This window comes from Lycorma delicatula, chromosome 10 (genome assembly GCF_047948215.1).
Source record: "Lycorma delicatula isolate Av1 chromosome 10, ASM4794821v1, whole genome shotgun sequence".
Lineage (NCBI taxonomy): Eukaryota > Metazoa > Arthropoda > Insecta > Hemiptera > Fulgoridae > Lycorma > Lycorma delicatula.
In genome coordinates, this window is record NC_134464.1 from 13,446,264 (window position 1) to 13,474,261 (window position 27,998).

A 27,998-nucleotide genomic window follows, 5' to 3' on the forward strand; every position below is an offset into this window, starting at 1 on the left:
AAACTGCTTCAATTTCTCGTTGATGGCCTCCTTGATTTCTGCAATTGTATGTGGTCGACTACTGAAGATTTTATGTTTGAGATACCCCCACAGAAAAAAATCACAAACAGCCAGATCAGGTGAACGCGCTGGCCAAGGAATGTCGCCAAATCGGAAAATCAAACGTCCAGGAAAGGTTTCTCGCAGAATATCCATTGCGATTCTCGCCGTACGGGCGGTGGCACCATCCTCTTGAAACCAAATTTCATGTCCTTGAAAATCATTCGATTTCGGTCGCAGAAATTCATTCGACATGTTTACGTATCGATGAAATATTACTGTTACTCTGCGATTTAACTCCTCAAAAATATACGGGCCAATTATGCTGAAATTTGAAACCTGTCTAACATATCGACTGTGAAGTGGTTTTTCAAGAATTTTCCGTGGATTATGCAAAACCCAGTAACGGTAATTTTGTTTATTCACAAATCCTGACAGATGAAAATGCCCCTCGTCACTTAAAATAATAATGGCATCCTGGTGGACATTTTTGAGGATGACCTCGCAAGCTGCTTTGCGAGACGCCTAATCATTTGCATTAAGTTGCTGCACTAACATCGTCTTATACGGATGGAATTTCAGGTCGGCATGAAGAATTCGTCGTACACTTCGATCAGAAACGGCTAGCGCAGCAGCATGTCTCGTTGCTGAACGTCGTGGAGACCACGTAATAACTAAGCTTACAGCGTTAATGTTTTCAGGCGTTCTCACTGTCCGTTTTCGTCCTGTCGGTTTCATTTTTAAAGCAGACGGTATGTTCCTAAAATTCTTCGCCCACAATATTATCGTATTCCTATCAGGGGCGGACGCGTGTCGATTTAAATTGAAATGTCTGCCAAATAAACCCTGTGTTACAATACCGAGTCTTTATTTTTAAAATAGGTTTCGATCACAAACGCTCGTTGTTCACCCGACAACGACATACTGGCTACTGAAATAGCATGAATAAACCTGTCGATGTACAACACTCCCGCCTTCTCATTGGCAGTGGTGCCAACATAACAATTACTACAAAATCGTCAGATTTATATGCCGGACCCTGTACTATTTATAAATACTTACTTTCATGTAATGTAAAACATCATGTAATTTATGATTTAGGAAATGAAAAATACATGATTTAAGCCGTAAAGGAAAAATAAGGTTTTGCCTACAAAAAGTTCTAATAATTGCTGCTCAATCCAGTGGAATACAAAACTGCAGTTCTATAATAATTTTATGCGAGTTTAAGCGTTAATCGTTAATAAGACGAAGTGGAAATTATAATCGTTATATGAAGTGAAAATTGTATAAATTAATTGAGTTTTTTTACTAGCACTATGAATAATAGTTTTTATAACACTAACACTCTTTTATAACACTCTTCTATATTTTTCTATATTTTCTTTCTATATTTTTATAACACTCTTCTATTCTGTTCTGCCTACTAATAAACTAAATAATATAATAATACTACATATTATTAACAATATTAATTATTTTTGAAGCATTTATTGTTGCGAAAACAGTGAAATAATTGTAACGGTGGTTAAATAGAAATATTAATTCGTAAATTATGATTAATGTTTGAGATTCTGTGCTAAGACAAATGGGTTTAAATGTTAACTTTGTAGTATACAAAGTATAATAAGTAGAATATTTAAAAACATTAATTTCCTTTGCCTTAAACAGAGCTATCATCAAGGTAGTTATCAGTAGGTAACCTGTTTTTCTATTAAAGTTCTACTTTACTAAACTACTTTATTATTATATATTCAGTAAACTGAATGTGTAACAACGCATTTTACAATATTCTAAGGAATTTATTTTTATCAACATTAAGTTTTTTTTTATAAAGTGTAATATCTCTTCAGTTTTTTTAAACCAAAATATATTATTAATGTAGAAAGTGCTATTATGTTTCAATTTTAGTAAGAAAAGAAAAAATCATCCAAAAAAAAAATTAGTCTTCTAAATATGTATTCAAACACAACAATAGTGACGTGCGCTCGTAGTGACAATACCATGACACTGATAAAATAGTTAAATATTCTCACACGTTAAATTAGTATGCTCAAAAATGGAACAAATTTTCGATGATCATAGCCGAAATACTTTATGTGGAATAGCAAGAAAGTAGCAAGATAATTATTTTTCTTACTTTCTTCTCATTCTGCCTTCTTGCTGCTATTTTGGGTGGTTTCTCTTTTTTTTGGGTGAATTTTTTGTTTCTATATAATATAAAAAAATTGTTGATATCTTTGCGGTAGATGATACGTTTTCACGAGTTCAAATTGAAGTAGTTTTCAATACGATCAAATCGTACAGTTTTGTTGCACAACGTTTTAATCAATCTTAAAGTTCATCATCAGTATCATGAAGTTCGTTAGAACTTCGTTGGAAGAATCCGCTGGGCGGCACGGCGAAGTCAATTAAACTATATTCAGAGTTCTAAACATGACCTAATTTAAAAAAAGAAATGAAAATGGGAAAAAAAAAGAGTGAAAACATTATATTTCAGTTCAATTAGATTTTTAATAAAGAATACTTTCAAAAATACCTCGAATTTTGTTAGATATTTGAGAACCGCGGGACTTGAATATGTCACTTTTTCCTGAAAAAGGTCGATTTACGAATTGCACCGCTAGGTAGCAGTACTTGATAGTACTAGATAGCGTACAGAAACTTGATAATGGCTTGAAATAATAAAATTTAAAAGAGAATATACTACAACTTGTTTTAATAGTAAATGCTGTTATGTAAATGAAAGTACTGAAGAAGAAACAATTTTTTTAATTCCTATCACTTCATTAAAAAAAAATAAAAGTACGAGTTTACAAGAGGTTTTATTATCTGGTAATAAAATACAAAAAACACGAACAGTAGGAAAGTGTTGCAAATGTGGCAACAAAGATTCGTTACGTAAAACAGAAATAAATTCGATAGGTAAAATTTTTATTCTACAATTAGAACTATTTGAACTGATTGATGAAGAAATAAAACGAAGTTCATTTAATAATAATATAAAAAAAGTGTGTCCACGGATACGATAAAAATCGAGGGTTACACATACAAAGTGAAGTGCAATATTATATCACGGATCTTCGATTCGTGAAGGTCATACTAGTTTAATTAAAAAAGGAAAAATATGGTATGAAGTGAATGATATGACTGTCAACAAAACAAATTGGCCGAGAAATTAAAAAAAATGTATATTTGCTTGTTCTAGAAAGGCAATAAATTATAGTAATAAGTCCATAAGATAAGAATCAGTAATTTATAAAAATAAAAGAATAATCCAACAAAACGCAGTGATATCCAAAAAAATATTACAATATAATTGTAAATCGTACGGTAGAATCTCGCAGATATCATTTCCTCTGCTTAAAAAACCAAACAAATTATAATATAAATAAAAGTGGTTTTAACAAAATTATACAGATATCAAAAAAGGCAAGGCACTACATTTTTATTACCAAAATGTGTTATTAATTTAGAAGTTTATTTAAAAATAAATACAAGTTAAATATACGTAATAGACAATAGATATACAATCTTATATATATAAATGAATGTACGTTTATCTTTTTGTTTGTCCCGTAAACGTTCCTATACTATTCATCGAATTGCGATGAAACTTTCGTGAGTAGTTGTGCGCACGCCCGCGAAGGTTTTTGAATTAGCTTTTACCCGCTAGGTGGCGCTGGGGTCGAGATATTTCTCGATTGTATTTATGTATTTAACATTGTATTTATGGATCGATTTGGTTCATATTCAGAATATGAATATTAGTAACGCGAAGAGAAATTTGTTTTGCAATAACCGTACCCGCTAGGTGGCGCCGATGTTGAGATATTTACGAAATAAACCAACAAATGTACAAAAAGATTTTCTTCTTCTATATATATATAAAAGGCAATGTTCGTATGTAAGGCCGTTATAGACTAAAAAAATTACTAACCGATGTACGCGTGTGAAAAAGTGAGAAAGGGTAAAAAAGGGAAATAGGGAAAAGGGAAAACTGGAAAAAGGGATAGAAAAATGAAAAGAGAAACAAGATAAAAGGGGAGAAAGGAAATAGGGAGAAGGAGGAAACAATGGGGAAAAGTTGTAGGGGAAAAGGGGAAGAGGGAAATTGAAAAAAGGGGGAAGGTGAAAGGGAAAACTGTGAAAAAGCGAAAAGGGATAATGTGAAAAGTTAAATTTTGTGAATTCCTAACGCTCAGTTTTTCAATGTTTTATCAAAATTTCATTGTGTTCATTTAATCTACTTGTATATATATATATATATATATATATATACACGCGTATACTCAAATCTAGCAATGGCGAAACATTGTTAATAAACAACGTTTAAGCGTTCCATATAATAAGCAAAAAATATAAAAATTTGTTTCAAAACTCTTACCGGTCCGATTTCAATTATTAAACGACAAATAATCATAAGAATAGTATTATTTCTGTAAATGTGATGTTATTATGTTATGTTATTCCAAATCGGGCCGGTAAGAGTTTTGTAACAAATCTTTATATTTTTTGCTTATTATACATAGCCAACCTTAGACATAGTTTATTATCGATTATTGTCTATTACTTATATTTAACACATATATTTTTTTTAAACAAAGTTCTAAATTAATAACGCATTTTCATAATGTAAATATAGTGTATTACCTTTTTTGATATCAGTATCATTTTTTTAAAAACAGTTTTATTTATACTACAGAAATTTGTAATAATGGAAAAAATGATATCTGCGAGACTCTTACCGTACGGTTAACAATTCATTGTAATTTTTTGAATTAAATTAACTGAGCTTATGTATATTTCTGTGTGTAGTATAATCTAACATTTATAGAAATTTTATGAACTTCAAACTTGTCTTTAGGATACAAAAATCGGCTGTCACATTTTTTTTTAGTGCAAGTAAATATAATTTACGTAGACTAACTTTTCAGTACACCGGAAATAATTTTTTTAAATAAAAAAAAAACAAAAATAAAATAGAATTAAAAATGAATAAAGTAATAAATAAATGAAACTTACTGCGATAGAGGGCCACACTACGTTTCAATTTAGTATTATTAATAATTACTTAAACGGGTAAATTATATAAAAAATGTATTTTTAAGAAACAATATTACTGTTGAATTCATTTTTAAGTGATAAGAATAATCAGAAAAACATAAATTTTACTTTTCCGTCTTTAATAATAATAATAGATTATAGAAGAAGGAAATTATTGCTATTGTGTCAAAAATGACTCCACTCATATATACATAAATATAATTTTTTTTTCTGTTTAGGATATTATTAAAATAAGACATCTGCCAAAAAACTGGCTTAAAGAAGATGTATAGGCCTCTATTTCGCTTAATATCTTAGGAACAGGTCGAGGTAGAAATTTATATTTAGTACGATGATTTCTATAAATGTGACATTAATTTTAACAGATTATTTCCCTTTAAACACTCTCAAGGCAACCGGCGAGGACCGGTTGCCTTGGTCACAGTCACCTCGGAGTGTCGTGGCAGCAGTCTCTGCGCACTCTAGCTACCCCCCCTTCTGGGGCTTTCCCACCGGGGTCTCCCCAACTTCACTAGGACACACCGACTTCCTCTTCCGGATAGCCGACATGCCTTTCCGCTAAGGAGCTACACATCTTGTCCCTACACTAACATTTCAAAATGTGCGTTTCACACATCCTTTATTTCGCGACCCACTCATACTTTGAGGGTTTTTTGTCATCATCGAGGAGTCCCGACCCCCCACTCTTGAAGATGGGCAGACCCGACACCCTAGGCAAAAAGAGTAACTCCCTGGCCCTGCACGTCGCCCACGCTTTGACCCGACTTTTTTTTAAATTACAAGATTCCGTCGCTCACACATACATGGGTGCACCTCATCCTATTTCTCCTATAAAATAAAACAAAAGAACAGAAAATAAATAAAAATCCTCTTGATCGCGGCGTCGTCAAGTATCGCATGGCCGTTACTTCCTTACAGCAAGAATTCCTCATCAAGTCCTGTTCCTAGCCTCCCCGAGTCTGCACTCCTCTTCCTTCGTGCCCAGAATTCTGCCGACCATTTTCTCCAAGGCCTGTCTATACAATACGCCGACAATACCCACCTGCCTAGGAGTATGTAACCCACGATGTTATCTGGGGTGAGTCGTTGCATCTGCACCCTGACGTGATCCCATCGAGCACAGTTAAAAAAATGTGTGCTCTGGTGTATCTACTAGTGTACAATATGTGCATTCCGGGAAGGCTCTTCTTCCGAACCGATATAAGTAAGCCATGAAGTCCCCGTGGCCAGTGAGAAAAAGGGTGAGATAGTAACCCACCTCCCCAAGCCCTCTCCAAACCACGGCCCAATCCTGGGGATTAGTCTCCTCGTCTAGGGGCCCTTAGCGGTTGCATCCCACCTGGTCTATCACTCCTCCAGTAGCATTCCCCACGTTTCAGCCTTTAAAAGGCTACGAAAAAGTACGAGGTCCCTCGTACCTTTTCGTCAACTGTGTTGCCCCAGACGATTCAGGGGGACCTCGGTGATGACCTCTACCGCATTGCCCGAAATCGTACGATACCCAGAGGCCACCTTGATCTCTGCCCTCCTCTGAAGTGAGGAGAGCAGCCTCTCATTCCTCGCCCTCTCCAGTGTCCCCGGCCCGAGGTCCCTGCTTGTTACTCATTAGTCTTGTGAGACCATCAAGGGTCCTTCCTGCTATGCCAGCCGCCTCCTTAAGATGATGACTAAAGAGGCCTGACTTGTCTAACCACACGCCAAGATACTTAAGATTCCTAGACGTGCGAACTCTTGTATCCTTGACCGTTATTTCCAACTCTCCGATTCGTCTGCGGCCAACCATCGCCACCATAGTTGTTTTCCGGGAGGCCAGACTCATTCCTCGCTCCTCCAGCCAGCTGCTTACCATGCGACCGCCTTATTTGCCGTACCTTGAACCTCTTCTCTGTCTATGCGGCTACCAGGAGCGCCACATCATCAGCGTGGGTGACTGCCTGGATGCCCCTGGGAACTCCAATCCCAGGAGGCCCTTGTACTCCCGATAGCCAGAAGATTGTGCCGCACTATACCTAACGAAAAAGGACATCTTATAATTAGCAGTAAATTTAATGTTTCATAACATTATAAAAATACCTTTAACAAAGTAAAATTAAACAAGCCTAACTTATAATGGTCGTATGGTGGAATAAATTTAACGTATGTCTTAATATATTAAAAATAAATAAATAAAACTATCCGAAATCAAAAAATACTGCTATCCAGTATTCAGAATTATAAAATTATCTAATAAAGAAGTGTTTCATCTTTGTTGTATAAAGAAAATTTATTTATCCGGTAACTTCCAAGACTAAGTTGGGGATGTATTGTAATCCATTAAAAATCAAATATTAGTCCAATAATTATACACGTTATTAAACGATTTTACTAACTATATCTTGGAACTAAAAAAGAACGATTAAAAACAAAATAGATTTATCAGTTATACAACTATTCATTAATGAGTTTTTCTAAAAATAATTAAAATGTAAAAAATTACACAGTTTAACAAAAAAAAAAATTCTGATGTAGACAACACATTATGCCTATTAAATTACATTTACACACTTTTTTAAAATGAAAAGTACATAGTTTTATCTCATTACAAACGTGTGATATTTTTTAATTTTTTTTTGTTGTTATTATTGAATTACTGTTCATCGTAAAAAAATTACAATAAGAGGTTAATAATTATTAATAAATAAATATATTTAAATTTAAAAAAAGTTAAAACAAAAAGACATGAAGTCTGATTGGTTCCAATCGATTTTCCATTTGTTGTTTGATTGTTCCTTAAGATTGAAATATGTCATTAAAATTTTATTTGAATATAACTCTAGAACCGATGACAATAAGTACCAGTTATGATATATCGTTGAAAATCTCTCATTGAGCGCTTATTACTGAAATTAAGAAAAAGTCAAAAATCTATATTTTTTTTGGATTTTGGGCTTTTTTGGACACTTTTGGTTCAGTCGATTGCAATCAAAAGAGGAGTTACATAACTAGATGTTACAACAGTTCTATATTCAAAATTTCAAAATCCTACGGCTAATTGTTTTTTATTTATGCGAGATACATAAGTACGTACGTACAGACGTCATGCCGAAATTAGTAAAAATGGATATTTCTGTTGAAATCTGGAAACCAAACCTTTCGCGATCACAATTCTTCCGTTACTTCCTACAACGAAGTAAAAAAGAAACAAAATTATTATAAATTATTATAAGTGATTATTATTGGAAATCAATAAATATATTTCTGTAATTCAACTGAATTATCGAAAAAGAAACTAACGATTTAATGGGTTAATTAACTTAAAGGGTTAGTAATAATAACTAAATCATTGAACTTGTCTGAGAATATTTTTTCATCTAATTAATAGATACAAATATTTTTACGTAAAGAGCTATGTATGTTGAGCGGTTATTCAAAAAGCTCAAAAATCATTTTCATAAATGTTACATAAAATCTAACTAAAATCAGATGACCATTTTATAACTAAAACATTATTGGCGTGTGTACTACCTTGAAAATAGTTTATTTTTTCTATGAGGTTATTCCACTCCTAAGTCATAGTGAAGAGCAACTCAAAATTTGGAATGGAAAGTTAATTGTACATCATTTTAAAGAGAATTGAAAAACAAAAATTTTGACTTAACGTGTCAGACTATCACCTTAATCAAAATGGAGGCCATTTAATTTTTTTCTTAAAAGATAATATTTTGGGTGAAAAAACAATGCATACTTTCATATTCCACAGAACCTTAGCTCACGACCTGTAGTAGTATTTATTCTTAATTTCTCTGCATTTATTTTTTTTACGCTTTTGCGTTTCTTGTGAATATCTTTTTTTATTTGGACAAAAGTTTTTAATGAATTTAAAAATTTAACGTAGTTGCATAAATATCTGTAACAGCACTATTAAAACTTTCTCGGTAAATATATATTTTTTTTTAGCCAAAAATCCTTCAATTTCTATCCTCTAAATTCTGATTTCTCATTTTAATAATATGAATTAGATGTGGGTTCAACAATCTTAGATATTAATCCTAAATGAACTACCCTTACATTCGAACTAATAAAACTGCAATCTATAAAAACATTTAACATATTATATAGGCTAGAAATTTGAACGAAAAATTTAGTAGAAGTTATAAATTTTGACTAAAATCATTATTTTTGAATTCTGAATTTGATTTAAAAAAAAAAAATTATAAGGCACAAACATCGAGCAGTGCGTTCGGAAACTCGCTGTGTAGTAAGTTTTAGAATATATCGTGCATTCTGTTCTTTCGGCGTTAGGTTAGTTGTCCTGTGGGTTCGTTGGGCCTTGCTCAGTAATAAACCAAGACGTAAGTTGTTGAGTTGTGATCGAATGTGCTTCGTTTCGTTTCGTGTTGTTTCGTTTATCAGAATCAATAGTTGTGAGAAACTAAACGGGGTTTTCGGTGGAGGAACGCATTTTACTCGTTGAAGACGTCTTTCGTGAAGGTGACAAGAATATTGATTTACTGAAACACAAGTTTTCTGAAAAGTTTCGAAAAGCTCCTCTTCCTCACTGCAATGCAGTTCGAACTCTTATCGAAAAATTTCAGGCAACAGGCTCTGCTGAAGACGCTGATCGAAGTGGAAGACCACATAAACTAAACGAACTGAAGCAACTTGATAATTCGGATCCTATGGCTGAAAGTCCATCAAAGTCTGTGCGTAAGTTAGCATAGCAACAAGATATCGGACTTACTATCGCACATAAAACTGTAAGAAAAGAATTGAAATTTTTTCCCCACAAAATATTGTGCGTTCAAGAACTGAAACTAACAGATTATGCCAAAAGACTAAATTACTGTCAATGGTCTAAAGCTTTAAACGTTTTGTGAAACAAAATTCCGAACATATCCTTGACATTACATTTTTTACAGATAAAGTTTGATTTCATCTAGGATGGTATATTGATTCACAAAATACACGACTGCGATCGACAACCAATCCCCGTGAATTACATGAACAATCTTTTCACGAAGCGAAAATTGGAGTCTGAGTCGGTACGAGTAGAACGCGCCTTGTGGATCCAATATTTAAAAAAAATACAGCTAATATTAATCGTTATTGTGCTGTTTTAACAAAATTCCAGTAGTCGATTAACAGAAGTGAAAAATCAATCACGGTTAGTTCCAATAAGACGGCGCCACAGGGGCACACAACTGACAGGTCAATGAGTTTTTTACGAAATGGTAAATGAATCATTTTGAGGGGTTTTTGGCATGCACGATCGCCCAATTTGACTCCCTCAGATTACTTTCTATGGAGAGCAGTAAGACAAGCAATGTATCGCAACAGACCACGCACGATTAACGAACTAAAAACCGCAATAATGGCATACGTATGAGACATTCCAGTACATCTACTGGTTAAAGTGCTTAAAAACAAATGGAAACGACTGCAGTGTTATATTGATTTTGGAGGAGGTAATTTTCAACACCTTTTATAAATTATTCCACTTATTGTAATACCCATTTCTATAAAATAAAGATACGAAGTAATAATTAAGAATGTTTCGTCATTACACTTCTATAATTCCAGTGCACAGCAACTTTCCAAACGCACGGTATGATAAAGGATTTAATATGTTATTGATTTTATTCTCAATTTAGTGCCAGTTTTAAAAGGTAATACTTATAAAAGATTATAAAAGTACTGATTTTTACTTTTTTACATGGGTTTTTAAGTTTATTTTATTTATTTATTTTTAAAAAAATTATATTATGAAATGGGATTTCCCGAAGTTATGATTCTTGTATTTTACAAAGGTGAATTCTTAGAAATCTGGAGGAAAAAGTATAGTAAAACATAAATATTTGATAGCAGTTCACAACTTAAGCTAAAACATGATTAAAAATTAAATACGATGAAATAATAAGGATAAACTGTACAAGTTATAAAAATAGATATCACACGATTATTGAGAAATCTTGAAAAACAGAATAATCAGAAAAGGCTGCACACGCAGTTTAAGAAATGATTTTTTTATAAATAAAATATAATTGCGCATAAAAGTACGTTTTTATTAAAAGGTTAAACAAAGAAAGAGGAACTGAAAACACAATAAAAAAAAAAATTATCAATGAAATTTGGAAATTAATTTTTTTTTATTAAATGAACATTAAATGATGGCCTCCTATTATTAATTAACAAATCTTATTACTTTCCCGATTATTATGATACAGAATACGGTATTAAAACAAATTACTCGTATTATAATAGGTCAAAATTTTAAGAATTTATTTCTACATTATTTTAAGTTTAAACGAAGTCTGGATCGGGTGAATGTGTATAATAACGAAATTAGGTGTGGTGACCCGTCAACTTGGAGACCATTGATGAAATTAATTTTTTTCTTTTATAGAAATCAGAAGGTTTATCTGACAGTTTATCTTTAAACCTTCGTAGGATTAAATTTCAATTATATAAGCCAACATCCAATTACAAATAAGAAGATATTGAAGAGTTATATCAGAATATTTATACTGAAATAAAATCAGGAACCGTGTAGTGTGTGTAAGGTGCTGATGGGAGACATAAGCCAAGTTTGCTACTTGATAGGTTCACCACGTCTGAGGTACTTGTCCGAGAAAGAATCGCATTTAAGTGTTTTCTAAAGGCTAGAGAAAAGTGTAGAATTACCTCATCGTGATGGAAAATCATCTGCTTTTTCGCTATCAGAGGAAAATCTTCCGATAGAACTGGCAAATTATTCTACAAAAATTTGAAGTAACCAAAAGAATACAACCGTACAAAAGAATACAAGAGTACAAAGATACAACCAGAAGAATCTGATTGAAAATAAATGGTCCCAATATTTTTTAGTTCATAATACCATACCAAACACTTACCTCAAATTTGTGTTGGTATCCGGTTTCGATGGTACCGTGTAGATTGTCATGATTCCACATGAGACTGATTTTTGAATTAAAAATTCCACTTTGAGTAAATGTGGCTATCTGTAAACAGAATAGAATTTATTTTATAACATTGTCCAAAAAAAATCTATAAAATATATTCCAGAAAAGATAGTAAAACAAATTTAAAAGTAAAGGAAGATCTCTAGGAAAAAATTTTGAATAAAAATTTTAGTTTAACTTTTGAAGTATTCACCTTACGTTACTTTATGTTAAACCGCTGTAGTATGAAATTCTTCCAGTACTGACGCAAGGGCTACATTCAATGTGGTGAATTATGAATTCTTCTTCCCCGACAGGATGTCTTTTTCCTTCCGTTCAAAAGACAACGGCAATAATCCAGTGGTACAAAATCATCGAAAAATTGAACCAAAGGTTCTGTGGCGTGGAGTAGTTTGTTATTCGGAAATCTTTGATAATATTTTCGCTAAGTAGCAGGTGCGTTTTCATCTCAGAATCTATAAACAAAAATGATGTCTGCGTATTCTTCATTGGAAAATGTAGAGTAACATTTAAATGTTTGTCCTTTATTTAAATGTTTATTGCTGTTCAAATGCAATAAAAACCATAATTGCTGGAATCAGCTGTTAGTGTTACTAACTTATGAAATCAATTATTTCAAACAAATTTAGATAAAATTAATTTTTAATTGGTTTTAAAAATATCTAATTAATTGTTTTATTGAGGTGTTTTTTATTTAATTGTAAACATCTGTTTTTTTAATTATGGTTGTTTATTTTTCAAAAATATTAAAATCTTTGATTTGTAATATTGAAATATGGTTTTGTTTAATACCTTCTTAAAATATGGGATATTTTGAATATTTGGTTTTTAATAAACTTCAAAATTCTTACGTTTGTTTTTTTTTGTGAACTTCATTCATACCATTTTACTCAGAATTAAATTCTCTACAAATTTTGTTGTAAAATCTTTCTCTATTTATTTACCATATAACAACAAATTATTTTTAGCCATACATAAAATAATGCGTTTTTTATCCCAATCTTGTCTTCTATCCCAAATTTACCGAAACTATTAAAAATACAGTTCAGGAACCTGCTTTTTCAGGTCAGATTTCAAATAAAAACACTAAATTTACCAATTAATTAGGTTACCAAGAATAACAGTCAGGCTTAATTTTACAGAAGGGGCAAAATTTTTCACTAACAGACACTAGAACGAAGCATTTTCGAACCTGTATTTATATGAAAATTCTTCTTTATTTTCACCAGTAGAACCATGTCCTGAAAGTTTATTACAATCTTCTTGAATCAATCTGTATAAAAAAAAATAAATATGTATATATATTTATATATAGTTAGATACCCTAGTCATTTTTGATATCCTAGTAATAATTTCCTGCAATTATATTGTATAATTGTAATAATAATAATAATAAATGAAATAAAAATCCATTATTTTTTTTGTAGAAGTATATATTAAAAAAATTTGTTTGTAATAAATGAACTCTACTACCAATTTCTAAATAATATTCGGCTGTGGCCAATTTTTCTGATGTTCAATACTTTAATTTTTTCACTTTGACTTGTTTCAGGAAACAAAATAAACGAGTGAAAAGTTATGATGTTTGGCATATATAATTTTTTTTTTTTTCTAGCATTAACCATTAAAAATTACCTTTTTTTTTACATTGTATTATTTTATTGGAGTACTACATGGATTATTATATTAATAGCTACATCACAAAAAAGGACTATTAATGAAAAAAAGAACAAAAATAATAACAAAACTTTTCATTACAAAAAAATAATAAAAATGACACATAAAATAATTTTATTTAATCTATAAATTAATATAAAAACATACATATTTAATAGAAAACTAAGAAAATTATTTAATAAATATATTATTCCTGTATTCGATTACTTTGAATTAGAAAGCGGAATTAGAATTTTATCTATTAATTAAGTATCATACGGAAAGTATAAAATAAATGTAGTAGTAAATAAAATTATTTTATTAGGCCAAAAAAATTAAGGTAATATTTTAAAATTAGGTTAAAAAATTTTAGTTAGATATTAAAATATATAATTAGATAAACATAATAAATAATAATGTTACGAGTGTATATAATTAAATTAAAATAAATGATGTATCTTAAAATGTATTAGATATTACTATAGAAATACAGAAACTAAGAGGAAGAAACTGAAGTAAAAAAGACCGGAAGGTATGAATTAATATGATAACGTATTTTATTATTGTTTATTAGGTATTAACTGTGCATAAGTAATAACTATTATTAACTATTGCCAAGTTAAATAAGTTGGTACACGCTAAATGAAAGATAGATAGCCTCTAAGATGGCTACACAAGTCGCACCTAGGTTTATAAAATGACATGGTAGGGATTGCGTGTTGTTGTTTATTTTATTTAGATATATTTTATATATTATATTAAATACATGTAGTAGTACTTGCATTTAGAAAATGTTTGAACACAAGTAATCTCAGTTGTGTTGCGTACAGCCTTGTAAGGGTAGTAAAATAAGAAGAGCAAGAAAAACGAATGCCGACTGTTAGTAAAATGTGTTGGCATCTTTAACGCTCATCCGTGAACCATGATAGCATTACTAAGTACACATTGAAATTCAACTATCAACACTTACAAATATACTGAATACACATTTAAATAGCTCGTGATGAAAATATTTAATTGCAGTAGATTTATAACTGTTAATATTTATGTAATAAATTCTTTAAACATGTAGAACTGATTATATACAAGTATAAAAAATAAATAAAGATATAAATTAATATCAGCTCGGATAACTTCGGTCTATATGACTTTCTCCATAGACTCGTATTAAAACATTTCCCTACGCATATAGATCGGGTATTTCGATTATACGGTAACATAGATATTCATTATAAATCACTAGTGAACATTTATTTATTACAGGTGGAGTAGTATTTATTTATTACAAATAACTAAATAAATTACCAGTGTTTCATTCGACTATCCTATTAGATTTTATCTAGATATAAACTAACTTTTTTCAAAAGTAGCAGTTTTTTACGAAAAAAACAACCATTCCCACAAAGTTTTCGGCTTTACCCTAAAATATATTAAACAGAAATACTTAATTATTAAAAAAAACATTATTTGAATTTTTTTTAAGTTTACAAAACTGTTCTCGCATATTACATGTGTTAAAAACGAAGAAACTGATAATAAATAAATTTTCCAGCTTTTTACTAGAACTATGAAACTTCCTATGTATTTCACCATTTCTTCAATGTTTAGTATCATTAAATTAAAAAAAAAAAAAATACATTGGTGAAATGGATAGCAAGTTTCTTTCCTTTTCTGTTTTTAATACGAGTAATATTTGTGAACAGTTTTTAAACGAGAAAAAATCCTCTCATAAATTAGTCATCTAATTAAAAGTTCAAATATAGTTCGAATATGCATACTTTTCTTTTTAGCCTTCGGAACCACCGTAAGGTATTATTTCAGAGGATGTTGTGTATGAATGTAAAACCACCAAAGAACACCGGTATCCACGATTTTTTGAAGATGTATACTGTAACTGAAATTCCTTACTTTCCACAATAGTTTTAGAATAATTATCAAAATAAGAGTTTAACATTTTAAAAATAAATTCTAAAATAAAAATTAACTACAAAATTTGTATAAAAAACCATTCATTGGCATGTTTTGAGAAAGGATGGTTTTTTTTAAAAAAAAAAAAAGAAGTTATTTTGCATATTTTCGATAATTACGAGTTTATAAAAAAATTAAATCGTAAGAAAAAATCTGAATCTTAAGAAATTTTTATCATGATGTGATATTTCCTATCACTGTATCACCAAATCCTAGATGAATTTGATAAAAAAAAATAGAAATAATTTTCTATGTAGGAAATCATACATATTTTAAAAATTTTACGTGAACCCCTTTTTAAGATATTCAGGGAAATAGAGGTCACATATTAGAGTAGGAACATTAGATTCAAAATATTAATATAGACGCAAAATTTTCTTGCCTATCAGACCAGGTGAAAAAGGTCCCTAAGCATACGTCAATTAACATAGTCGAGGGCCTCACTACTATTCCGCCCCATTATCAATTTTGAGATATCGGGCAAGATCTAGTAAAATGGGCTATTCTACATCGATGTAAACGTGTAGTATTCCTGTTTTTCATAGTAAATAGTTAAATAATGAATTTACCATAAACCTTTTCAAAGTAAAGTTGCAGAATGAAAACTTTTACACAAAACACTTCTAGAAACATTTCATAAGGCCATGAATAAATGTGAGAATGATGAGTTACATAAAAATGAAAAAAACAACTCATTTTTTATATGAAACAAATAATTTTTTTGAAAATTTTGAAAAATAATGAAATCGATGGGTAACACTCGATAAAGTACATATTTCTGGATTACTTTACGAAGTTTAACATAAAAATCTGTTTTTATTAACGTTTTCAAACATTTATTTATATTGCTATTTTCACTGTTTGGCGCGCTCTGAGGCAGTTTACAAACATTACGCGCACATAACTCAGTCAAAAATTTTAATTTACATAAAACTGATATTGCCAACTAAAAGTCAATATTTTTCCTTAACTCTATTTTAATAACGGAATTTAATTTCGTAAAAGTTTAATAAGTTATGACAGGTTTTTTTTTGTATTACTGAATGTCCCAAAATACGTTTTTTGAAACATAATGATTTTAAAATTATTAATATTTAAAAATATACAACAAAAAAAATTACAAAAATATATTTGATTACATATAAAAAATTATTTTTTAAAAAAGTTTTATTTAACTAATATTAACATTAACAAAAAAAAGGAAACAAATTAGAAAAACCCTCAAAAAAATAAAAAAATAAGAATTAAATCAAAAAATAAAATATATTAACAAATATAAAAATGAACTGAAAAGTAAAAAATAAATTTTCTAATAAATAACGAACAAATAAAAAATAAATAAATGCAAAAATTATTCAATTTTAAAATTAAAATTAATGAAAATATTTAGTTAAATAAAAGCGTGGCGCAGTTTTTATAATTTATTTAAAACAACACATTTATTTTTACAACAATTAATCTTCATTTTCATTTTCAATAACGACGCGAAGAGGCGGAAAGGTCTGCTGGAACCTCTCCAGTTGAGACTACAAGTAACAATCTGGGAAAATGCATCCACTCGCTTTCTTTATTATGTGTTCTCACATAGTTGAAGTTCATCTTCGAATTCTGCTTGTAATCTAAGCCAAATTGAACGCATTCTTTCCGCTAAAAGTTTAATTTTAATTAATTATGAATTTTTATTTAACGAATTCATAATTACAATTACAATTATAATAATGATAATAATTTATAATTTTTCAGATTACCGTCAAAATATAATAACTTGCAAGATTTCTAAATTTAATTTTTATTTTTAATCTTATTAACCCTTAAAGGTCATCTCGGTGCAAACTTGAACCGTCACAGAATTAAAACTTAAGTTATTTTATTACAGAAATAAAGTATATACATATACCAAACAACCTCATTAAACAAAATATTTATTTTAAAGTACAGAAAATGTCTATAAATACTTATTCGAAAACATTGTTATAAAAACTGCGCCACGCTTTTATTTAACTAAATATTTTCATTACTTTTAATTTTTAAATTTAATAATTATTACATTTATTTATTGGTTATTTATTACATATTTATATAATTTATTTTTACTTTTCAGTGCATTTTTATATTTGTTAATATATTATATTTTTTTGTTTAAAATTCTCAATTTGATTTAATTCTTATTTTTTTACTTGTTAAGAGGGTTTTTCTAATTTGTTTCCTTTTTTATTAATGCTAATATTAATATTAGTTAAATAAAAGCTTTTTTAAAAAAATAATTTTTTATATGTAATCAAATATATTTTTGTATATTTTTTTAAGACTAAAAATAAAAGCTTTTAAAAAAGTAAAAATATTTATTTTTACACATCGAAGTTACATACGTGTACCAAATTTCAATCATTTTCAGACGATAGTTCATGAAAAATTAACATTTAAAACTAAATGCATGAATTTAGCGTAGCGGTAGTGTACGGTGGGGGGGGGGGGTGGTTGGTGAGGGTGGATCATATCAGATTCCGATACCGTAGTGCTGTATTGTCATCGAAGTTACACACGTGTAGCAAATTTCATTGATTTTCATACGATAGATTAAAAGATATACCAGTGCAGCTGCAAGATTTGATTATTCCTAAAGCTAGTTAAATAAACGCTTTTAAAAACACCAATATATTTTACTACCAAACTTATTACATTCATAATTAATCACTTTAAGAATATATTCGCATAGTTTTTTCGATTTTTTGCCTTTGGGTTTTATTTGCAGGTCTTTGATAAACAAATGGGAAAATATTTCGACCTGACAACATTATACTTTAATATGTTATGCCTAAAGATAGTAAATTCTTTTAAATTTACCAAAAGTTATTACTGTAGGTATTATTTATTGATCAAATTGTGATTTTCTGCATTATCTATGGTAGATCAAAAGCTATAAATATTTGTTTATCGCGCGCGCGTATTGAAACGATGCCGCCGGCTACATCATACCTCTCCGTATAGACAGTTTAAAGAGAGCTACTGTATATTGCGCTTGCTCCTTTATTTATGTTTTGATCCTAATGTGTCCGTAGACCTTTTTGCGTAGAATTTTTTACTCTAAATTTTTTATAATGATTATTTTTTTCTGTAAAATCAATAATTAACGACCTACAGTCAAAATAGTGGGAAAAAAATAGTTCTTAGATTTTATTTTGTTTGTAAAGAAGTGTCAGAATAATAGTGAGGCTGTCGACTTTTATTATGTTAACTGAGGCATGATTAGGAACCATTTCCATCTAGTCTGATCGACAGGAAAAGTTTGCCCCGGTATGTTCATATTTTGAATCTAATGCTCCCCTATTCTACATACAAAGCCAGCTGAGATATAATTTTGTAAGCCGTTTTTCGCCGGATCTCAATGTTACATGCATGATTCCCTCGGTCAAAAAATATACTTATTTCGATGTATCATTTTTTACATCATAGGTTTCTCTTTAATATATTCTTTTACAACCGAGTAATTAACAACTGGTGAAAAAATAAATGCGCTTTCAAATGTTTTTTTTAAATTTTTTTAATAAAAAGCTCAAAAAATCTTGAATTACATATAGTACACTGGTTTTCTGTGAGGAATAAAACTACTACCGATAAAATCAGAAAAAATCTTCAGTCCGGTTTTTTCTCTAAATGTTTGAAATTTTTGATCTTAAAAATGTTTTTATGTAGTATATAAAATATATCCTTGACATTTTGTGCACGAGTATATTGGCCTCTTAATTTCATTATCTCAAGAAATTATGTCTTATAACCGTAAAAGTTTAATTTCGTAGTTTCAACAGGCAGAATGTAAATCGTTCTATTAAACGATTGAAACAAGAGATAAATATTAAAAATTAAAAAAACACGACTGTCAAAAATATTATGCTAGCAAACACTGGTCTTAAATATAGGATAATTACTAATGTAGGATTATTAAAAAGCGTGCGGGTGACAATTTTGTATGTGTATAATCATTTTTTTCAAATTTAAAAAATTTATTTACAGGTATATATAGCCTACTATACTCACGGTAACTTAAGGATTCCAATGTGGGGATCATATATCTAAATCGGTTCAGCCGTTCAGCTGCTACGGTGGAACACACATAAATGCATACACCCTAAATACATTACACTCCTTTTTGGCCAGTGGTGCAAAAACAAGTAAAAGCTAAATGGTAGAATGGTAGATTTTGAGTTATGCTAAATTTTGAATAAAGATAAACTTGTATTATTTGTTTCGTTTTTATTCATCATAAATAGTATTGACCATTTTTTAAAACGGATTCTGTATTATAAAAATTTTCAACGTATCCTGGGGTTCAATCTACAGGTTTAACAAACAGGTGGACACGTTGAATCAACAAGGAATAATACATGCCCAGAATCAAGAAATCTGAATTAAATATTCTGAGATTTCAGTATTATTATATGAATCAATCAAAATTATAACATTTTCTTCCTTAAAAAATTTGACTTTTATAAATATATTTATTTTATTCCCAACATCCTCAAACTATCGACTTGAAATTAATTTTTCTTAATTTTGTATAAACGTGGAATTATATGGGTTGAAATATTTTTCAATTTTTTTAAAAGATTAGAGAGGAAGAACTCGCACACAAATAAATACGACTGGTATTAGATTTTTCTATACAAATTTATCGACTAAAAATTTTGGAATTAGTTTTTCTTTTTAGATTGTGAAAATAATCTTCAACATTTATCTTAAAAGTTTAGTAAAAATTCCTAATCTTTTAATTAGTAATTATTTATGCACGTATTTAAAAAAAAATATATTATAATTGTGTTGTTTTTAACTTAGTTTACCTTGGAACACAGTTGTATTTTTACTAATATTTTTCCTTATTACTACTACGTTTTTAATAATTAAACTGTATATCTTATTAACTTTTTTCAATAATAAAATTCAGGACTAAACAAACCGATTTTCATTCAACTCTGGAATCATAAAGGTCAAGGTAGCTATGTTAAACAGATGAAAGAAGACATTAAAAAGTTCAACGTTACAGAAAATGACTGTCGAAAAGAATACAGAAACAATATATTTGAATTAAGGTTCCTGTAGGTAAAATGAAAAAAATAACAAAGAAGAATCAACTAAGAAAAAGCAGCTGAACAGTCCGAATGAATGATGAATTTCTGGAGAAAAAGAAAGAAACTTCGCAAAATAAAGTAGTATTTAAAGGCCTACCCGCGGACAAAAAATAACATTGGCTGTTATCCAAATGTTCTGAGTTTGAATTTTGGGTTTGGCTTGACATTTTTCGTATGCTACAAAATTCATCTTTAATATATAAATGCAGTTAGTCTTTAATGCGGTTAGTCTTTAATTAATAAATCAAAATAAATGCATTATTATTTTTTATAAAAATAGGTAAAAAAGTACAATTATAAAAAAGATGGAAAGGAAAAAAATAATTTTCAATTTTATCATTGGAGGAAGAAATTAATATTAAACTTTATTCGAATACTTTGAGAATTCGGCAACAACTCAACAAGTGATCTGCTTTAAAATTCCTTTTCAGTTGAGTTTATTTATGTGCGCTTATTTTTTGGCAAGAAATTTTGCTTCTTTTATAGTAATTAAAAAATGTATAAAACAATCGCCTTTTTGTAACGTTAGATTTGAAGATAAGAGTAAATATATCGTAGAAAGTATATAATGACTTGTCGAATATTTAAAAATAAAATTTTAATGAAGTCCAGTATAAAATTTTAATTTTTTCATTTTACACGATTGCCCAAAAATGAGTGTAATGTATTTCGGGTGTATGTATGTTTGCATGTTTGTTTCACCATAGCAGCTCAACGGCTGATTTAAATGTACGATCCCGCGTTGGAATTCTTACATTACCGGGATTGTCATGGCTATTTAAATGTGTATATACATTTATAAATAAATTTAAAAAATTATACTATATACAAAATTGTTATGTGCACGCTCTTTAAAGAGGAATATTTTTTTTGGCAGAAGTGTTTTTTTTATTTTTAATATTTATCTCTTGTTATTGTAACCTTTTTACTTTTTCCTGTTTAGCCTCCGGTAACTACCGTTTAGATAATTCTTCAGAGGATGAATGAGGATGATATGTATGAGTGTAGTCGTCTTGTACATTCTCAACCATTCCTGAGATGTGTGGTTAATTGAAACCCAACTACCAAAGAACACCGGTAGCCACGATCTAGTATTCAAATCTGTGTAAAAATAACTGGCTTTACTAGGACTTGAACCCTGTAACTCTCGACTTCCAAATCAGCTGATTTGGGAAGACGCGTTAACCACTAGACCAACCCGGTTGTTATTGCAACCTAAAATGTTTAAACATTATTTATTTAAGTAGTTAATTTCACATTTTTTCAGTTGCTGATTTACCACCTTTTTTTATAATATCCGTTTGAGTACTCGAAGATAGGATTATTTAAATCTACTGTAATTGAGAAAATAAACATCTACCTATAGAATTTTGATGTTTCTAGATAATTTTTTTATTAAAAAAAAGATGGCAAATTACAAAACTTTTTCGGAAACTGAGCTACCGAGAACTAAAATTTTATGAGCGTTACAATTTTTACATGCATCTTTCGTTAACAATAAATAATTTAAAATTTTTACTACTAACCGTTTTTTAATACAAAATTAGTCCTACATATATAAATTATCCCACCCTCTTGTTTGTTTACTCGTAAAATTTTCATCGATTGCATTTTTAATAACCAATTCATTGTGAAAAATTTCAAAATTATATGACAACCGTTTATCAAGTTATTTAAAAAGTTTCAGGTACAGATTATTTCACCTCGCCTCTTAATCGTTTTACTTCAAAATAAAATCAAGTAAATGTTTTAATCGTATGACTTATTTTCGTCAATAAATAAAAATATTTTTATAATAAATGAAAAAAGGGGAAAAAGGTCTTTTGTCCTCGTCATTTTAATTTAGGATCTGATGGGACACAATCCGAACCAAAAATCTGTAAATTTTCTAAGAGATATTGTATTATTAAAACAGTTTTACATTTCGAATAAAATTTTGAGAAATGGGAACGAGGGTGACCGTATCTTCTCAACCTCTTGATCATTGTAACCGTTATTAAATATCATTAATGATTTGAATTCAGAAGTCATGATACAACATTTCATAAAAATCCGTTAATCCATTTGAAGATATCAAAACTAATTGACGAATAATGATCTGTTTTCTGTCTCCCATACCTATGATTAAAATTATCAAAATACATATCAAAGTGACATAATCTAAAGGAATCATCTAACTAATACAAAAATGTGTTTTCGAGCCCAAACACGACAATAAAGAAATAAATGTCTTAGCTTCAACCTTTTAAGGAGGTTAATAAGACCAAATCCAATAGAAAGTATCTTATCTACTTAAAGGGCAATTAAGTAAAAAAATTTATCCATCTTTAGGAAAAAGTTTGAAAAACGGGAGATACGCACAAGGTGCGTATCTCCCTATTTCCTTGACTGATTATGATCAGAACTAAATGTCATCAGAGCCCCATATCGTAAAAAAGATGTTATTCAAATCGGGTCATTTCGGCCGGCCTCCGTGCCGCGAGTGGTAGCGTCTCGGCCTTTCATCCGAAGGTCCCGGGTTCGAACCCCGGTCAGGCATGGAATTTTCACACGGTACAAAAATTGACATTCATCTCATCCTCTGAAGTAATACTTAACGGTGGTCCCGGAGTTTAAAAAATTAGACTATCTCTAATGGTTAGTCGTATGACCTTCAAAAAATATCCAAGGTCATATGTGTGACTACTTATTCCAATGTAAAATTTTCTACTCTTTTCATTGGCGGGGCCAAAATTAGGTAATTCCATTAAAAAAATCGTGTTAACCTTGAAATAACGGTCAAGGTCAAGTTAAAGGAAAAATACAAGGTCACCATGAAGTGTCCCCGTCCAATCTAAGTAACCCTTTTTTTAGGTAATTTTTCTGTATTGTATTTTATATTTAAAAAAATAATTATTTCCCAGGAATGGTTAAACGTATGAAGCTGAAATTTCGTATCCTTCTAAGATACTTAGTGATTTTTCTGTTACAAAAATAATGAACCCGTCTCTCAATCTATTTCAAAATGGTAGCCAAGTAAACGTTTTCATTATTAATATCTTTGTAACCGCTGGTATATTTAATATTATATTATTACAAAAATATAAGCACAACACAGATCAATATATTCACATGATCAGTAACAAAAAGGTTATTAGTTTTATTTATATTTACAACAATGAACTTGTTAATTACAAAATCTGTTTTAATAATAATTATTTTCAAATATTAATATTTTTTATTATAATATTTTCAAGATTTCTATAATATTTTATTTTAATGTAATATTTTCAATATTACTAAATTATTTAAATTTATTACATATGAGATCGTGTCAAGCTATTTACTTTATTCAGGAGGAAATGAAAAGTGGTTTTTTAATTAAAGTGACTGACTTCACGAATTTTTTCCATGGATTTGTTATTCATGATCGGATTTAAATAAATAAGTTTTCAATTTCTTTGTCTTAAAGCGCTTAAACTTTTCTGTAGTAAAATAACATTTAAATAAACCAGATGTTTGAGAGAAATAGTGATTTTAAAACGTATTATAAAAAAGTTGAACACAAATACAGTTGTAAATATAGAAAAAAAAAAATTAATATTTACGTTAGATACTATGAATAAATATACATAAATAACACAAAACAATAAAAATCATAAATTAAAATTACCGAAATAATTATAGATCAAGTAACAAAAACTGAGAAGATTACCCAAAAAAATAAAACTGAGCATTGTATTTACAGTGTATCAATAAAGCAAAAACCATGCAACCATGCCAACCGAAAAGAAAAAAATTCGAATTCAGTTTTAAATCTGCTGAAATAAAGGGTCCACCGATAGGTCGAATAAAACCTTGAGCAAAAACTGAACACCTGCAGTTACAACAATATTACCAATTAAACAGTTTCCATGGCCGCCATTTTAAAACACATTGAGAGATCAGGCTCATTATTTTTATATTAGTAAACCTTTAGGTACCCTAACAGTATATAAAATTTCAGATCGATACGATTAACTATTCCTGAGGAATAAATTTTTACGTTAAAAATACAAAATGGTGATTTGCCGGTAAACTAAGCATTTTCGGTCAATGTTGAAATTTCATTTTCGGTCGATGTTGAAATTTAAGTGTTTTATGAGAAAGCATACATAAAGCAAAACTACCTAGCTGGAAACAAAAATAACAATTGCTTCTAAAGAAGTAAGAAGCAAAGATCTCTGCAGAAATATTCATCGAAACGAAGATTTATTAAAACGGAAAACCACTAAGTAAAAAAATTGAAAATGAATGAAATGTTACATTCTGATACAAAAATACAACTAGCTTAGTTATTTATCAAAAGCCTATAATATAAACTAAACAATTTGTACCCTAAATTGCATTAAATTGATGAATAAATCGTATCAGAGTAGCAATAATTTTAATAATTAACATAAAATTCCAACTTACGTTTTTCTGTGTAGATTACTTTTATTCTTCCTGTGACCTCAATTTCTACATCAAATACGTACAATACAACTAAATAAATACAAATATGAAATAAATACATTAAATCTTTTACTCGGTACACATGAGAAAAAATTATGCATCGCATAATGTATAAATTTCAAAACAAGCAATTTGTCAAGCATAAATTGATTTTATTGTGAGTGTAGCCTTGGACTAATTAATTTAAAATAAATTTTTCACCGGTTTTACTATTGAAACAAATTTATCACTTAAATCAGGAGCATTTAAATAAATAATATCGATAAATTATTAGTTTCACCTATATTTCAAATATGTAGCTCTAAGTGTTGTCTCATTAATCCCCGAGATGTATTCTCAGCAATACTAGCGATGATTTAGTGAAACTAATTTTTTTTAAGCTTTTTTTAATTACTTTTGTAATTAAATTTTGAAAGTTCTAATTTTTCAAAATTTGATTGCCATAACTTGTAAAATGATAGGACAATTTGTAGAGTTACACTATTTTTTCTTACTGAAGATTTTTTATCTTCAATATATACTATATAAAATAAAGATTTGTAAAAAAATTTTCTCTCTCCCAAATATGACATTCCTAACCGTTGTTTATTTATTTTGTTTTAACGCTATTACTGTTTAACGCTGTTTTCATACGTTCGTTTGTCTACCTGTGTTTAATTTCTATTTTATAAAAGACATCACGTGCGAACTGAATGTGTTGGGTGGAATATATTCAAGAGTTGTACCGAAGAAATGAATTACAAAATGGTGTTATAGAGGAAGAAGAGGATGAAAGGGGAGAAAAAATACTGAGATCTGAATTTAAGACAGCATTAAAAGATTTGAATGGCAGAAAGGCTCCTGGAATAGACGGAATACCTGTAGAATTTCTGTGCAGTACAGGTGAGGAAGCGACTGATAGATATACAAACTGGTGTGTAATATTTACGGAAAAGGGGAAGTTTCGTCAGACTTCAAAAAGAGTGTTATACTCGTGATACCAAGAAAGCAAAAGCAGATAAAGGAGAAGAATACAGAACAATTAGCTAACTAGCCATGCATAAAAAATCTTAACTAGATTTCTGTACAGAAGAATTGAGAAAAGAGTGGAAGAAGTGTTAGAAAAATACCAATTAGGTTTCAGGAAAGGTATATGGACAAGGGAGGCAATTTTAGGGCTCAGATTAATAATAGAAGGAAGATTAAAGAAAAAGAAACCAATATACTTGGGATTTATTGACCTAGAAAAGGCATTCCATAACGTAGACTGGAATAAAATGTTCAGCATTTTAAAAAAATTAGAGTTCAAATACAGAGATAGAAGAACAATCGTTAACATTTACAGGATTCAAACAGCAACAGTAATAATTGAAGAACAGAAGAAAGAAGCCGTAATAAGAAAGGGAGTCCGACAAGGATGTTCCTTATCCCGGTTACTTTTTAATCATTACATACAACTAGCAGTTAATGATGTTAAAGAAAAATTTAGATCCGGAGTAACAGTACAAGGTGAAAAGATAAAGATGCTACGATTTGATGATGATATAGTAATTCTAGCTGAGAGTAAAAAGGATTTAGAAGAAACAATGAACGGCATGGATGAAGTCCTACGCAAGAACTATCGCTTGAAAATAAACAAGACAAAACGAAAGTAATGAACTGTAGCAGAAACAATGAAGATGGACCGCTGAATGTAAAAATAGGAAGAGAAAAGATTATGGAGGTAGAAGAATTTTGTTATTAGGGAAGTAGAATTACTAAAGATGGACGAAGCAGGAGCGATATAAAATGCCGAATAGCACAAGCGAAACGAGCCTTCGGTAAGAAATATAATTTGTTTACATCAAAAATTAATTTAAATGTCAGGAAAAGATTTTTGAAAGTATATGTTTGGAGTGTCGCTTTATTGGAAGTGAAACTTGGACGATCGGAGTACCTAAGAAGAAAAGATTAAAAGCTTTTGAAATCTGATGCTACAGGAGAATGTTAAAAAGTTAGATGGGTGGATAAAGTGACAAATGAAGAGATGTTGCACAAATCTAACTAAGCACAAAGGAATGCACTTCAATCTCAAACAACGAAAAACCTATAGAAAAGAAAGAAAGAAGAGATAGTCAAAAGGATTGACTTTGCGCGGTTCCTAGTTGACCTGCTCACACACACACACCCACATACACACAAAAAAATTATAACATTTATTGGTTTTTTCAACTTTAGCTGTACTGTACTTCATTTTTGAAAATAGTTGTGAAAATTGTTAACTGGCCGCCATTTTTGTTACAGTAGTTGAAGGTTTTAACGTTAAACTTTTATTGTCAGTGGTGTTTCTTTTCTTATTTATTTATTTCTTTTTTTTTATATTACGGGATCACCGTTAGGTATTACTTTAGAGGATGAGATGAATGAAAATTTTTGTAGTGTGTGAAAATGCCATTCCTGACCGGGATTCGAACCCGGGACCTCCGGATGAAAGCCCCGGTATTTAAAATGATGAATCTTATATCTACTTTATCAATTTAAAATGTTTAAGGTCCTTCCACGGGACTCCATGACGATTTAGGGGTGTGGTGCTTATGTCGAAAAGTAAATCATTTGAGATGAAGCATTTACTAAATTTCATTTTATTAAGTTTAATTATTGAAAAATTACTTTAGGGTGCTCTATATATTTTTTTTAACATATTGCATGTATGTTCATAAGTATATATATATATGCACGCGCAGGTGTACTCCTAACGTTTCAGAGTCAAATACAA

At 29.7% G+C, this 27,998-nt stretch overlaps 1 protein-coding gene across 1 annotated transcript in view; it reads right to left on the minus strand.

The window, feature by feature from the left end:
- The window catches only part of LOC142331572 (calcium uptake protein 1 homolog, mitochondrial-like), a 622,753-nt gene that overhangs the window by 257,096 nt on the left and 337,659 nt on the right, over positions 1-27,998 (minus strand). Inside the window, exon 4 of the mRNA XM_075377570.1 lies at positions 11,976-12,083. The gene's annotated coding sequence lies outside the window, so the exon portion shown is untranslated. The remainder of the gene's footprint in view (positions 1-11,975; positions 12,084-27,998) is intronic.